The sequence below is a fragment of the Thalia democratica genome, chromosome 9, assembly GCF_965202585.1.
Source record: "Thalia democratica chromosome 9, ktThaDemo2.hap1.1, whole genome shotgun sequence".
NCBI lineage: Eukaryota > Metazoa > Chordata > Thaliacea > Salpida > Salpidae > Thalia > Thalia democratica.
Genome location: NC_139173.1, coordinates 22,345,758 through 22,362,173, shown reverse-complemented (window position 1 = coordinate 22,362,173; position 16,416 = coordinate 22,345,758).

Genomic DNA, 16,416 nt, shown 5'->3' with positions numbered 1-16,416 from the left:
TTGCTTATTAGTCTAATTTTTGGACCTACAGGGCCTGCGAAGTTTTTTTATTTTTACTTTTATGTCACGCAAAATATTTCTTCTAACAAATCTGACCCGTTTGCTAGAAAAGTACTTCATCCCTACTTTAAAGTTAACTAAAAGTGTTTTAGCGTTGTAAAGTACCATAGCAATGGTTTTATACTATCTAAAACACTTCAACAGTAAATTAAAGCAGAAAATAAACAATTTAACAATTGTAACCATATTATTATGAAAATTTATGACTTTAAAACTATAAAGAAGTATTTATTTTAAAGTAAAAGTTGTATTAATATGTGTTTAAAAACAATTTAAATAACATTTAAAGTTATTAAATTTTGTTATAATTTAAATTTTCTTACTTTCAATAGAAAAAATTATATAAAAAAGAAAAAGTTTAAAATGGCTAAAATAACGGCTTATTATGTTTATGTTATAGTGATAGAGTAAAAACTGAAACTTTAATATAACAAAATACTGCTAATTAAAAAATTTTAGTCACTCAATAAATGGAAGTTACGACAATTATTGTAACAACATGACAAGAAAAGTGTTACTTTTAGATAAACTTTTATGAAGTTTTTAGGTAAGCAAACATTTTTGTTATTTCAACTTGCAAACGTTTATTAGTAATTTTGATAGTAACATAAAAAATACTTCGTTTTATAGTTTTAGTAGAATAATGATAATACAATTTTAACTAAATGGTTATCTTTGTTCAATTGTATACAGATACTATTTTGTCAAAGTTTTTTAAACCAGCGAAAATTACTTGAAAAAATATTTAACAAAGAATCTTTCATAAATAAAATTACCAAACACAAACTCAACTATTATAAATATATGCACCAAAATTGAAATTTCCAAGTTGATTATCTTTAATTATCCGAAAAAAGAGATAAGTTTAAATTTTTAATTTGATCTTTTAAAGACCTTTAATTTGGCCATTAGTTTTTGAAAATTTTCACCCGGGTTTTTTATTTTATTCAAGGTTTTTACAAAATATCGATGATCAATATTAATTCATCAATTTAATTACTGATGTTAAGTAGTTTAACTACTTCTTGGTTGACGTGAAAACAATAATAAATTTAAGTCAAGTTTGAAATAAAACTACTAATTTTTAAATCGGTCATTTTTTCTTCAAGTATTCCTTAACCTTAAAAACAAACTTATATAAAATGTAAAATATTTAACAAATGAGTTATTGCGAACACCATAATTATATAAGCTTACAAATTCGCCATCTTGAGCAGGATGGTTCGAGTGGTTACTGCGTTGTCTGCTGAGTTCAAATCCCGCCAGTACCGTGTTTACTGAATGGGCGCAATATATTGCAAAGAAAGTGATCAGGAGTAAGTACCTAAAGCGTGAATTGCTAGGGATTCTTTTTTTTCTTGTAAGACTTGTAATAGCTGTTTTGTCAATTGTTGGCCTGCGATTTGGCGTGTGCGTAGTGTTGTTTGGTATACTTTGCTAAAATTTTTCTAAACACTCTCCAAATGCGCCAACTGTATTAAATTCACAAATTATCATTTCTACTTGTTGAAGATTATTTTTTAATTTTGAAGTATAAAAAGTTTTTTTTTCAAAAAAAGTAAAATACTCTCACTTTTTTACGTTTGGCTATAAAATTAAAAAGTAAGTTAAACCTACGACAAAGAAATTTTAAGAGTCGTTTTTAAGATAATTCTAAAATAAAGTTTACCATGATTATAGTTGCGGAAATGTTTGATATGTTATGTTTTCATTGAAACACGGTTTTAACCTGAACAACTGAACGGCTGAAACTCATTTGTTAATAAAGTCTCTGTGTGATCATGTTTAAATTAGATAATTATCTTAATATTTTTTAAGGTTTAAAAAAGCACACGTTTGAGATCAAACGAGCGCAGACTAAAATCTCATAATAAGCTTACAATGTCTTAGAAGTTGGGCTGTGAGCATTTTGGCTGCGTAATTTTTTCAGAATTTACCCACAAACGGTCGCTTCAGTGCAAATGCACTTAACTCTGCTTGACTAGATCTTAACAGCGTTTTCTTGCGACTATTCCAGTCTGATGACTCTTAATAAGGACAAAACCGGTCGTAGGATGTCTCGGATGCTGTTGTTGATGGTATTGTAATAAAGTTCATTATTTATCGTTGATAACGAAATACTTCTCGACTTTGTTGACAATGTCCGGAAACAAATATTGCTTAAATTTAATGTTTTAAATACTTGTCCTTTGCAAAGATACCACGCGTTCGTTATATACCATCGTTATATACTTGCAAATATAAAAAATACTTAAAACTTATCAAAAAAAGAAACCTTTAATTTATCGAGTCGTACACCAATAGGATACAGTTTAACGGGGTACACAGTTTTCCCAATTCCGACTATTCAAATTTTTTAAAAGATTTAAAGGGCCACAACTAAAAAAGTTATACATATTTGAATAAGATTAAAAATTTGTATGTAGGTCTGATTAATATCTACTATGTTATTTTTTTCTCTTTATTAATACTTTTAAAAGTAATTAGAGATATAGATTAAAATAAGTTTAATACATAGAATTTTTTAAATTTAGTTAAATAATTATCGAGTAATTAACTTTTTTGATAACAAAAAAACGTTTGTTTGTGTAAGTTAGGGCAACGGGTCAAATATGCACGAAGACACTTTTGCACGAAGAGTCAATATGCATGAAAGGACACTTTTGCATGAAAGGATTTTTTTATCTTTACAACAAAAAAAAAACCTACAATTGAGTGATTTTTTTTTATGTTAAACTTATGCTTTGATTTTTTTTTTAATTGGCTTAAAGTTTATTTTATTATTTATTTTTTGATATAATTATATTTAAAAAATATGTAAAAACATTAGTTACAACTAAAATTGCATTTTAAAATTGTTTTGCAAAATTATTTAACTAAAGAGATTTTTATAAATTATATATGAAAAAGTTGTTTCAATACGAGAAAATTATTTTATAAAAAACGTAAATTAACTAATAAAGGATTTTTCGATAAACTCATATATTTTTATTACGATTAAGTCCCTGAGATCAAAACTTTTAACAAAACCGAATTCCATGGCTGTAGTTTTGTTACAAGTCAAAAAATTTATATAAAAAATAAGTTTTTAGAAGTGCGGACCAGGCTTGGTAAAAAATAGTATCATATTCACTCAAGGGTGAAGTTATTAAAATTAAACAAACAAAAGTTTTTATTCTTTAGTGCTCATTTTGCATGACAACTTTTATCATTTTACCAACTCTGGTGCGGACCTTTGAAAATAAGTTAAATTATATTTTAAAAACAAACTGCAACACTCAATAAAAAATGTGTCCGAAATTATAGTTACTACAATAGTTTTTAGTTTTATAGTTCAATACTCACAAATTGGTGTTGCAAGAATGCAAGGAAAAAATAATTATATAGACTTATTTGTTTTAATTCAAAATTTTCTGCTTGAATAACTTTTGTTGCTTGCTTATCGCTAAAATTAAAACCATACTTACTAGAACTAAAAAAAAAAATAGCAAAAATATATTAAGAATTAATTTATTTTAGCTGTTTTAAATTTAATTATTAGACCTTAACTTCTTGAGAGCCACTTAAGTTGACCTTAGTTTAGAAAAATATAGTTTTTACAATTGCTAGATTTACTCTACTCAAGTTTTTGCTCCTATATTGTCAAACTTTGTGATGTAAAATATAGCAGCTCACCAAAACAATTTAATTATAAAGTATTGAACCTATACAACAAAGTTATACTTTTTAGTCCTTTTATTATGTTTTCAATTAACTTAGAACATACTTTTAATAAGAGTAAACACTAGGAAAATATTAGAAAATACTAGAAAGAAGAATCCGAGTCCGAATCTGATGACGATATGGGATTTGACCTTTTCGATTAATTTTCTTTAGATCGTGCTTAAACAATAAGTTAGACAACTTATATTAGACAATGCTAAAAATGTATACAAATTTTTGACATTCTACCTATTTCGGTTTTATCAACAAAATCGGCGAAAGTCTGCAGAACAAGTCCGGACTTTCGTTTGCCGTGAGACAAGCTCAACCCTTTTATTTCGGTTTTAGATTACTTTGGTATTTATCAACTTGGGGACTTTTGCATAAGTATGTTCATATGCTACCTTCTCAGGGATAAGTTCTCATTAATAAAATCATATTGTTCAAACAGAATACAATTTAACGTAGATATATTAAAATGAAAGCAAAGAAAATGTAGTCAACAGGGTTGCCACTCGGTCAGGAAAAGTTAGGAAAAATTAAAAAAAATGACAAAAGTCAGGAAAAAATGGGGGGTTTTGAAAAAAAGTCAGGAAATTTGATAAAATTAAAAAAAGTCAGATTTTGTCAATTAAAATTTACAAAATTCCTTGTTTTCCAAAGCCTTCAACTGGTATAAATTAATTAAAAGTCCTTTAAAGTCAGAAAACAATTCCAAAATTTTCCTAGAAATTTACACAAATATTTAATTTTATTTCCAATGCCTTTGTCTGGTATAAATTAGTAAAATATCCTTTACAAAACTGCAAAAAATTTCTATTAACATTTTGAACAAGTACCCTACTTGAAAAAGCAGACTTTGTAAGCTTTTTAGTATTGATGATCTGTAGCAAGGACACTTCCACTGTGAAACTGTGATATATACACAAAAGTTTATCTAGCATAATTTTAAAATCAAAGTGTTTTTTGTTTAAGTAAATAATTGAGTTCTTTATAACTAAGCAGTTAGTTTAGTATTTTATGTAACAAATTGATGTGTGTACTTTACCTTTAAGATTTTTTCAAAATTGTTTAAATTTATAAAATAAGTTATAAGAGAGGCATATGCCAAGATTAAGTTCACTTAATATTTGTATTTTTTGTAGAGTAACTTAAGTTTTTAAAGTAAATAAGAGTATATTTATTTGTTACAAACTTTATACTAAATGATAAGAGGAAATATTTTATAAATGAAGGTAAAAATAAATGAGTGCCAAAAGAAAAGAAATGAAGCCCACAAGTTGTGGCTTGATTTAGAGAAAAGACTCTTCAACAAGTGTAGAGGCAGCAGATGAGAGCGATTTAAATAAAATGAGGCAAATGATTTTAACTACCAAAAAAATGAAGCGGAATGCAGTTCAGATGAAGGAAACCATATCTTCATCAGATGAAGAGGTTGAAGTGCTGATAAAAAACAGAGAAAATAAATTTTAGTACATACATTTAAAAAAACAGTATTTGATTAAGTTCTTTATTGTATTAATGTTTTAACTGTAAAAATTTGTTATTGTTTTAAGATTTTAGTTGTGAAAGTTTGTTATTAATTCAAGGTTTTAATTGTAAAAGTTCCTTATATGTTGTTTGTTTATCTAGATACATTTATGCTAGGAAATGCTAAAAAATTGTGTCTTTTTTCAGAAAAGCTGTGTTTTTAAGGTAATAATACAAGTATTATGCTGATAGAGCTGCTTATTACAAACATCAATCATACACAGATGGTTTAAGTGATTTACTGGAAGTTTGATGATAGAATTCAGCAAAAAACTGTTGTTTTTAACCTGTATTAGAATTATATTGAAAGCTTAATATAGTTTAAAGTGTTATACTATGTATTTTAGAATAAGTTTAATTTAAGAGTTTTATTTAAAAAAGTCAGGAAAATTTTGGTAAAAAGTCAGGAAAAGTCAGGAAATTTTTCTCAGCTTGATCAGTGGCAACCATGAGTCAATCAAATAGTGTGGACTAGCAACTATGGTCAAGTTATACGTTGAAAGAACTTTTGATCATTCAGATATAAAGATTTATAGGCCTTAAACAGTACATATACAAGATTTCATAACTATATAGGCTTTATAAAGTCTCTTTATAATTTTATATTGATCCATAGAACAATTAAAAAATTGGATTAGTACAGTTCTGTATTTTGTTTGGCCTCACAATTGCTAAATTGATTATCTCAAGTTATGAAAATATGCCTTATGGCTTATAAAGATATTTAAGGCCATAGGAAAGGGGAGAGTAGGGTCCACCTTTATTTTTACAAGTTGATTTTATTTTATAGAAGTTTAGCTATCAGAAATTTTTAACCACTTGAAAAAGTTCAAAGTACTTTTTGAGATATGAGCAATCAAAGCCCATGACCTTAATAGGTTCCCAATGGAAGGTGCAAACTGAAAACACGAAAAAAGATCATTTCAATATAAATCTATCTTCTCCTTCATATTTTAAGCAATTTTCTTCAAATTTTCATCAAAAGTCAATTATAAAGTTTTAAAATGATTAATTTTTTTATTTTTTTTATTTTGAAAAATAAAATTTTTATTAAAAAAACCACCTAGTTTTAATTTTTTTATCAAAAACTTTTTTTTTTTAATATTTTAATATTTTAAAAATTGCAACTTTTAAAGTCTTTTAAACTAAAAAAAGAACGTTTCCTGCAAGTTTTAGGTCTCTAGCTCAAAAAATTAAGAAGAAGATAGAATCAAGTGTTTTTTTAAATTTCCAAGAAAATAAACCTCAAAAAATTTGGGTTCACATTTCTGTATCGGAAACTTTATATAAAAATTACATCATCTCAAAATTTAAATAAGATTATTTTTATTCTATAAAAACTGGTGTGTAGTTTGTATTTCAAGCTTTCATATAAGATCCAGTGTCATTTTTAGTAAAAAAACATGTTGGACCCCTCAATTTTCAAGTATTTCACTAAATTATTTTCAAAATAAACAGTTCTTTTTCAATCATTTTAATCATAGAATTCAAACTTTTTAATAAAAAATAGAACATATTTTTCAAGTTACTTAAGAATATTTTTGAAAGCTTAGAGTATTTTTGCCATAAAGCATAGGAGATGATAGATTTTCAATGAGTTTTATTTATTAACTTTATTATTTTTTTTTCTCTGATGTTATAGTCTCTGACTTTAAGTGGCTATACATCAAAAATTAGTTTGAATCTTAAAAAGGTATAAAAAGCAACTTTTATAGCTAAGATACTAAACATTTCGAATAAAGTTGTAAAACATAGATATTATTATTCTCCCAATTCATATTTACCTTAAGAATGCAATATTATTGAAGAAATAATATTGAAGAGAGTTTAAGAAAGTTTTAAAAATATGTAAGCCTTTTATTTTACAGAAACAAAAAAGAAATTATTTCAGTAAGCATAAAAGTGTAATATATGTGGGTTTCCAAAAAAATCTGGAATCCTGGAAAAACCTAGAATTTGAAAATTTAGGCAAACAAAAAACAGGTAAAACTTGGAGTTTGAGAAATTTTGTAAAAAGCCTAGAAAAGCCCTTATTTTTGAACAAAAATAACTAAAAAATCTGGATTTTTAAACTTTTTTACATGTAAATAACAAAATTTGAATTAGATACAAAAAATCTTCCATAAAAGTAAGATAATTTTGTATCTTTATATTTTTTTCATTTAAAAGCAGATTTACAGTAGTTTTAAAGTATCTTTTCAATGTTGACATACTATTTAAGACAGTTTTTTTAACTTTAGTTTAATTTAATTCAAAAATGGTACAAAACCTTTTTTTTACCTAGAAGAAATTTACAGAAAACTTTTGGCATCCCTGTGTATGTTATAAGTTATAATGTTTTCAGTTTTAGTATTTGGAAAATGTTCAAAACTTGTTTAAAATGTATATGTAAAAAAAAAAATTAATTTTGAAAAATTAGTACTCTTTTATGCTTGACAAATAAACTTATTATTATTTACTTTTTGTATGAGCTCTTAATAAAAAGTTCAAGTTATTAATCTTGGTCATAATTTATAAATATATATACTAACATGTTTCTTTTTCTGCTCATATGGTGTTTTTATCTCTTAACCTATACAAAAACTTGTGATAAATGTTTAGTTACTGAAAATAAATGGTTATACTGTTTAGATGTTCAAAATAAATTTTATACAACACTTAAAAATGCAGGCTAGTCATTTTTTCTAAAATTTTGACAACCGTTGAAGTTTTTTTTTAATTCTAATGAATAAGAATTTAGTTGAAAATAAGGATTAATCAACAAAGTAAAACATTGTTTTATGAAAAAATCTTGAATAGATAAATTTGAGTTTTTTTAGATACCTCTTAAGTACTCAATTATTATAGAAAGGGCCAAAAAAGATTTTAATCTAGTTATTATTATTATGTTTTATTAATATAGAATTTTATTGTAAGTAAACAACTTAGAAAACTGTCACTTTTTGCTTATTAATGAAGATTCCAAATAGTTAGTTGATAAAATTTACTGTAAAACTAATGACTGTTTTTTAAATATCATTATATTACAAAAATATAGCTAATGGTTTGCAGCTTGATGACTGAAGGGTCTTTTTCCACATTACCCATTGACCATAGTTGTGACTATTTACATCTTGTTTTGTATTATTATTGTTAATATAATAGTTTTACTTAAAGGGTTCCAACAACAACTGATCTTGCTAGATAGTTTAATTTTTACAAACACCAAAACAAATGAAAAAATAAAAAAAAGTCATGAAAAACTTTGAATTTTTCTAGGTTTTTTATTCTAACACTTGACTAATTTTAATCTATATATAAAATTGTTTAATATAGATTTATACATTGTGTAATAACATGTACTAATATTAAGCTTGTTAATTAAAAAACAAAACATTACAGTTCTAAAGTTAATAAATTTCAGAAGATAGTACACAAGGTTTTTTTTATTATTTAATATAATACCAAGATTCTTAAAAAGGGCTCACCAGTTATAGAATTTTTTATTTGTATAGAGCTTAAAATTCTTATCATAAAAAATTAGTTGTTTTAAAGTTATCTATTATTTAGTGTTTTATGAGTTCTTTTGTTTATATCATTTAAAATACTTTATAACTTTATAATATTTTCTTATTTTTTAACATGTAAAGGAATCAATAAAAAAAGGTAACATATTACTTAGTAAATAATGTTTTAAAGCCATATGGAAGGTAATTAACTTAAAAAAAAAGTTAAAATAGCTTTTGTAGTAAAAACTTAGCTACCAGTTATTTGTTCAAAGGAGTTTCAAAATATAAGTAAACAAAGTAGTGTAAGAATCCCCTAATGGAAATAAAAGGTAAAATTAGAATATTTTTTAATCTATTTTTTTCTTTAGTTTTTGAGAAATCCATTTAAAGCCTTTTCAGATAAATATCTAATAATTTAAAAAACTGTAGGAAACAGGTTTTACAACTTTAAGAAATTGTTTGTATGGTTTAAAAATTTGAAATAAAGCACTTAAAAAATGAGAAGGAGATATATTTTTATCAAAATTTTCAAAATTATTAGAAAAATATCCATGAAAAGTTTGTTTATATCATTTTTTTTTCTCTAAAAAGTATTTATTAGTTTTATCTAATGTAGTAGAAGATTGAATAAATTTACTTGTACTAGCTCTCAAGGAGCAAGGCATTTACATTTACAAAATTTGTAAAAACAATTTTTATAGTTTATACCAGCCATGGTACGTTTCTGTAAATCTACAGAAATGTATACTTATATGCAAAAAAACTTGCTTTTATTTCAGCTTAAAAAGACTCTGCTTTCTTAGCCTTAAGTACTCATTTAAACTTAGTTAATTTCGACATGTATGTATTCTCTAGCGTTTTAAGTGTCGTAAAGATTAAACAAATTAAATACATCAAAATTGTAACATTTAGTGCGTTAAAGCTTTTAATTTGACAAAAAGCTGCATGCAAAATTGATCCTAATGGAAGCTGTAGCTTCAAAAATCAAAGTCAAACAATTTTATGTTACAAAAATTTGCATTGTGGGCTACCGATGTTGGTGACCCAACATCTAAAGCCTCAGTTGGGTCAGGGTGACTTACTGTGGGCAGATAGTCAACCTGACCTTTCTATTCATACTTTTCCTGCAAGCGGGGTGACCTTCTAACAGTAGGGGTAGGGAGTACACCACATTTTTTTGGTCATGTTGTAAAATTTATATTTTTCTTTTTGATTTAGATGTGTTTTAGCATCATTAAGAAGAATTTAATATTAAAAAAAAAATTGCCAAAAAAAAAAATTCCGAACCCAAAAATTGATTTTGACCCCAAAAATCACTTATTTTCATTATTTTTGACTTAAATAGTCATAAAGTCACTTATACATGTCCTATACTTATAGTTTTTATCTTAAATTAAAGTTTACAGTTATAGGCAAACATTTAAAGACATTTCAACTGTTTTTGTTACATTATGATGTCATAATCACACAAAATATGTAAATGTTTTCGATAAAATAGCACTTTTTAAAAATTTAATAAGCATAGCTCTATTTAAATTTTTTTATTCTAAAAGTAACAGTTACTTTAACATTTTAAACAAACTTCTTACTTACCTTTAAAGATTTAAATGATGTGGTACTGGTATGTATATTAGCGTGATGTTTGAAGTCATAATTCATTTAGTCATAAGTGTTTAAAAAACTCTTAGATAATTATTCAATTAGTATAACAACAAAATAAATAACCAAACATTAAAAAATTATAATGTATTATAGGCAAGATAATTTTTTATGGCATCATTAAGTTAATGATTGCAAATAATGATTATATTATTATAAAGAAATAAAGAATATTGCAAAATAAACGAACAATGAACTGTACCATTTAGTTATAATACTTGACTTTACTGGAAAATGACTGATACTTAAAAAAATAATTAAAAAAAAACTGTCACATGATGATAAAATCTTATGGAATATTTAAAAAAAGTTAGGTAGATATAATGCTGTTGAAGACACAAAAACTATCATTTAACTTTCTTTAAAAGACATCTGTTTTACTAAAAGTTCTATATGATTATGGTTTCTCAGTGAAAAAGTAATTGATCTTTCATTTGAAACATTCCATTCACCATCAATTTCACAGTCTAGTATAGATTCTGAATGCAAATTAAGCAAATCAGGTTTAGTTGGGCGTTTCCACTTTAAATTGCTTCCATCTTGAACTCTCATAAGGTGGTCCATCTTATAAGTTCCATCACCATTTCTACCTTCACATGTTGCAATGTACCATGTGTCTAACAACCCTTCTTTAATTAACGTGGCATAAAAATGCCCTACCTCAATGTCTGCATTTTTCTCCTTTTGCATATTGAAGGAAGAAGCCCCTACAACTAGTGCTGCATCAGCATTAGTTGGTAATGAACACAGAGACTGAGAGCACTCCTCATCTTCAGCAATAAGAGCACATAAATTTAGGAGTCTTTCTTCATGGGTATTACCATTTACTTTAAAAAGTTCTGGATTGCACAACACTTCAGACTTGTGTGACTCTCTAAAGTAAATTAACTCATTACGAACAATCACTTCATTTTGATCAGGATGAGAGTTTAAGATAGTATGCAACTCTTCAACGCTCACCACAGGTCCACCCCAGCTTTTACACAGTTTGAGACGCTTCTGCACATACTGATCCCTTTTCTTCCCCTTTTCAATTTTTTCTTTTATTTGCTTGAGCTTTAATTTTTTTTGTTCAGCTACCCACTTTAGCTCCATCTCATTCAAAAATTTTACAACTTTATTAAACTTTTTTTCATTTTTAGTTTCAAAAGCATCAGAAATAAGTAGTGTACAATCATTTCTTATTCCTTTTGCTGTAAAGCGTTTGTTCCTAAATTTTGCCACTGCTGCACGCTTTCCAAATCCAGCAAGATGTCTTTCACATTCTAAGTTATTGGTCGGGAGTCCTGCAAGTTCTTCATTAGTTAACAAATGGAGCTCAGTCGCACGTGATGGATTTGACAAACGAAAGTTTCCAAATCCATATTCTCTGCCTGTTTGGCGATCAAAAACTTGGGCGGCATGGAGACACATCTTGTTAAGAATTTTTAAACACAGATCAGAAGTTGGCTTTAACACCTTATTGTGTGGATAATGTACCACATAGGCATCAAGAGTGTTCATTTTTCCACTGCTAAGATCTTTATACAGCTCAGGAAATATTTACATATTTCATATTTCATTTACATATATGTTACATATTTCAAATCAACATCTTCACTTATACGGCCACAACGGGAACTTAGTTGATCAGTATAAAAACATGCCTCAACTCCAGTAAGAGTATCCATGTTTTTGCCTATGTCAAACAACTTGTCAACAACTAGAGGTACGTTTTTATGTCTACCTGTAAATATATTAGATTGTCTCCATTCTTTGTTGAGCTGCCTCAAACTCTTTTTGACACCTGATTTATCTCGGGTCTGCTCCTTATACACTTTACTAAAGTAATTATTTACTACAGTTAACAACTTTGATTGTACTTGTTTTATTTTTAGAACATATTCTTCACCAAATGCTTTGGTCCACTGTAAAATGAGAGCTGTTGCATACGCCTTAACACAATTTTTCATCTTTTGTGATTTTGGGTTAGAACAAATGTTAAAAATGTTAATAGCAACATCATAAGTTGTTGGTAGGCAATCTCCCAGAATTATACTTAAATTACTACTATTATTCATCTGTAAAAAATTAACAAAAACTGTTTTTTTAATCTTTAACAGTATAGTGAACTTTATAAATCTTTAGTACAAAAGCAACTAAGAAGTAAGTAATCAAATTTTTTGAGTCAACTATAAAACACTTGAAGATCTTGTAGATATCTAATACTTTTCAAACCACTTAAACAATAAACTAAAAATTAAATAAATTTCTATCTAGTGTGTAATAAAACTATAAAAAATTTAATAACTATTAAACTTTTAAAATAAATAAATTAAAGCAGATAACATATAATTTAAATTTAACTTTTTATCTAAAACTCAAAATTAATATATTGATGATTTGTTGCACTAGCCAGTTTTACTGCACTGATAAAATAAAACTGATAAAAAGTTGCATCATTGATTTTAAACTTCATTTCTCATAACTGCAACAAGCTCTAAATATTCTCTTGAGTTCAACAATGAATGATGCAAGCATTAGTTCATTACACTAATGTAAAAGCACAACAGCAGAATAAATTAGCTCTTTTTAATAAAATGTACCCTTACAGTCAACATTTACATATTTTGTGTGATTATGACGTCATAATGTTACAAAAACAGTTAAAATGTCTTTAAATGTTTGCCTATAACTGTAAACTTTAATTTAAGATAAAAATTATAAGTATAGGACATGTATAAGTGATTTTATTACTATTTAAGTCAAAAATCATGAAAATAAGTGATTTTTGGGGTCAAAATCGATTTTTGGGTTCGGAATTTTTTTTTTGGGAATTTTTTTTTTTTCAATATCAAATTCTTCTTAATAATGCTAAAACACATCTAAATCGAAAAGAAAAAAAAGTCTAGCAAACATCACCCAAGTACTCCCTACCCCTACTAACAGGCTTATTTTCAGGACCCGCTGCAGGCAACTTATCATTAATATTCTCTAAGTTGGACATAGTACTATAATTAATTTATAAGTGCTAATTTGTAATTATCAGTGGACAATATATATAAAACACTTGAAGCTACTCTAGGCTACTTTATATAAATCAGACAGACAGTTTTAAGTGATGAATCTTTTATATAAAACACAACAAGAAACAATAGCATACACAAAACTATGACAAACTTTTTAGAAACTACAAGCTATTTAAATCTATTTAAAAGACTTTAAACAATAAACTAAAAATTAAATAAAACTTTTAGTAAAGAAGAAACTGTAAAAGAATAAACTATTAACTATAAACCTGGCTTAAATATTTAAACAATTAAATACCAGTTAAAATATTCACTTTTAAAACAAAACAATACTTACAATACACAATCACAAATCAGTTCAAAGTAGTTGTTTCTTCCAGCTGCACACCAAACTAACCAACTGCTTACCAATAAACTGCCTGTCACGTTCTGATGTTTAGTTGCATCAGAATTTGTTTGAAACACGTCAGATGACTCTCATTGGCTCGTGCATTGAAGCGTATCTGACTCTCTAACACAATGACAATGCAAGGAATTTTGCACTGTCATTACAGCATAACTTGTTGTTACTATTGCTTACGTTAAATTTTTGATTTAATGAATATAAATGTTTTTGAGTTAAATTGTAATTTTTTAATAATTATTTTTAATGAATGTTTTCTGGTTTTACACAAGTGGCAACACATAAAGAGTCATAGGGGGTGTGGAGCAAAATAAATTGCCTTGTATACACTTATCACTCGTACTTCAACATTCCATTTTTAATGTATTTACATAACTGCAGAGTTTCAGATTAAATTCAATAACATTAGAGGTAGCGTTGTTCCCACTAGAACTTTTAAATTTTTGTAGATTCGTAACTTTTTTGAGCTAGCTACGTCCCTGGTTTATACAATGATATGTATAGTGATTTTTTTAAAACTAGAAAAAAACATATTTTAAACTTATTTTTATAAAATTTATTAATATTCAAGAAACATATGACCATAAATAAAGAGGTCTTGTTATATAGACCTTTAAGTAATTTTGTATTCATTACTATCGCTTGGATCAGGCTTGACATGTTAAATTACAGCTGTTGACAAAAAATATTTAACAATGAAATTTAAAACAAAACAAACAATTCTTATTTAGTGTTCAGTTGGCATAGCAATATAAGCATTCATGCAACTCTGTTGCGAAGTTCCAAAATTAATTTGCAAGTTATGTATCATTCTTTTTCTTAATATATTCTTTTTTCACTAGATGGTTTTATGTTCATATATCTTAATATTTGTTTTTAAAACTTCTACTAGTAGAGCCAACCAAACATAAAGCATTATATTGTTGTTTATTATTACTGTATCTTTATATATAACATTTAAGGGTAGGGAGTACTTGGGTAATGTTTGCTGGGCTTATGAGGACATATGATTCAGATGTGTTTTTGCTTGATTAAGAAGAAAAAAAAATACTGCTGCCCATAAAAAACTAATTTCCACCCCAAAAATCACATATTTGTTCGATTTTTTGACTTAAACAGTAATAAAATCACTAATACATGTCCTAGACTTATAATTTACATATTAAATGAAAGCTTATAATTATAAGCATACATTTAAATACATTTAAACTGCCTTTGATGTATTATGATGTCATTATTACACAAAATATGCAAATTTTGTCTGTAAAATTGTACTTTTTTTCTAATGCAAAAAGCAAATTCTTCTGCTGTTTTTACTTAAAGTTTTTATTTATTTAAATGTAAAATGTGTGGAATCAGCTAGCCATAAAGATATTACTGATTTAATGTCATTTCAATAGCATGTTGATATAAAACTTTTTGTTATTAGAAATTAAATTATTAAGAGCACCTGTATGAGAGTAAAAGATCTAGACCTATATATCATAGAAACTGCATGTAACTTTATTAAGTTAGTGTATTTTTATTGTTTAAATATAAATAGTTTTTATTTATTTAAGCAATAATTATTAACCTGTTTTAATTTTTTTTAAGTTTAAATTATGTTATTGTTTTCACATTACTATTAGTTTAAGTTTATAAAAAAATTATAGTTTGAAATTTATTAAAACTTAATTTTTTAGTTTGTTTAATTGTTTTAGTTCTCTAGTTTAAAAACTTTGTTTCAAATTCTTTTTAGTTTTAAACTTATAGAAGTTTAGTAACATTGTATTTACTTATATAAATGCTATTTACAAGACTGAGTAATTAGCAAGGTAAAACTTTGCTTATACCTTGCTAAGAACTATATTATACACATAGTAAAATTCCTTTTTACTTGGAATTGAGTTGATATTAACTTTTATTTAGTTTGTTGTTAATTAATAATTAAATATTAACCTAAAGCATATTCATAGTATAAAAATATTATAAGAAACCTGAGTTGATAGTAAATGTGACTTACTCTTTTGTTAAAATAGTATCATATTGTTTCTTGGGACACCCTTTTATTTTCTCACAGAATTTCTCCAAGTGCACTTTTTTAGAAGTAATCAATTACTACTAGTAACAAGTTTTGTTTTATTTTGGTTTTTGATATAACATATCCTTTACCAAATGCTTTTTACAAGTTTATCTTATTTTAAAGATTTTCTATTAAGCTTCAAGTTGCTTTTTACCGTTCTAAAAAATTTAAATTAGATATGACAGGTCAAACTCGAACGCATAATAGGCTCCCTATGGGAAGGAAAAACTAAAGCAGTGAAAAAAGAATATTTTATTAAAATTAATCTCCTCCTACATTTTTCAAACAATATTCTTCAAACTTTCACAGTTTAATATTTATACAATAACAAAAAAAAAATATTACTTTGGACATTGTATCTGAAATTTATATATTAACACAAATATTTTTGAACAATCATATGAAAATAACTTTGAACAAGTTGATTTGAGACAATATTACAGGTCGCAGCAGGTCAAAACTAAGTTGTAACATTATCTTAAAATGTATTGTTTAAGTAGTTTA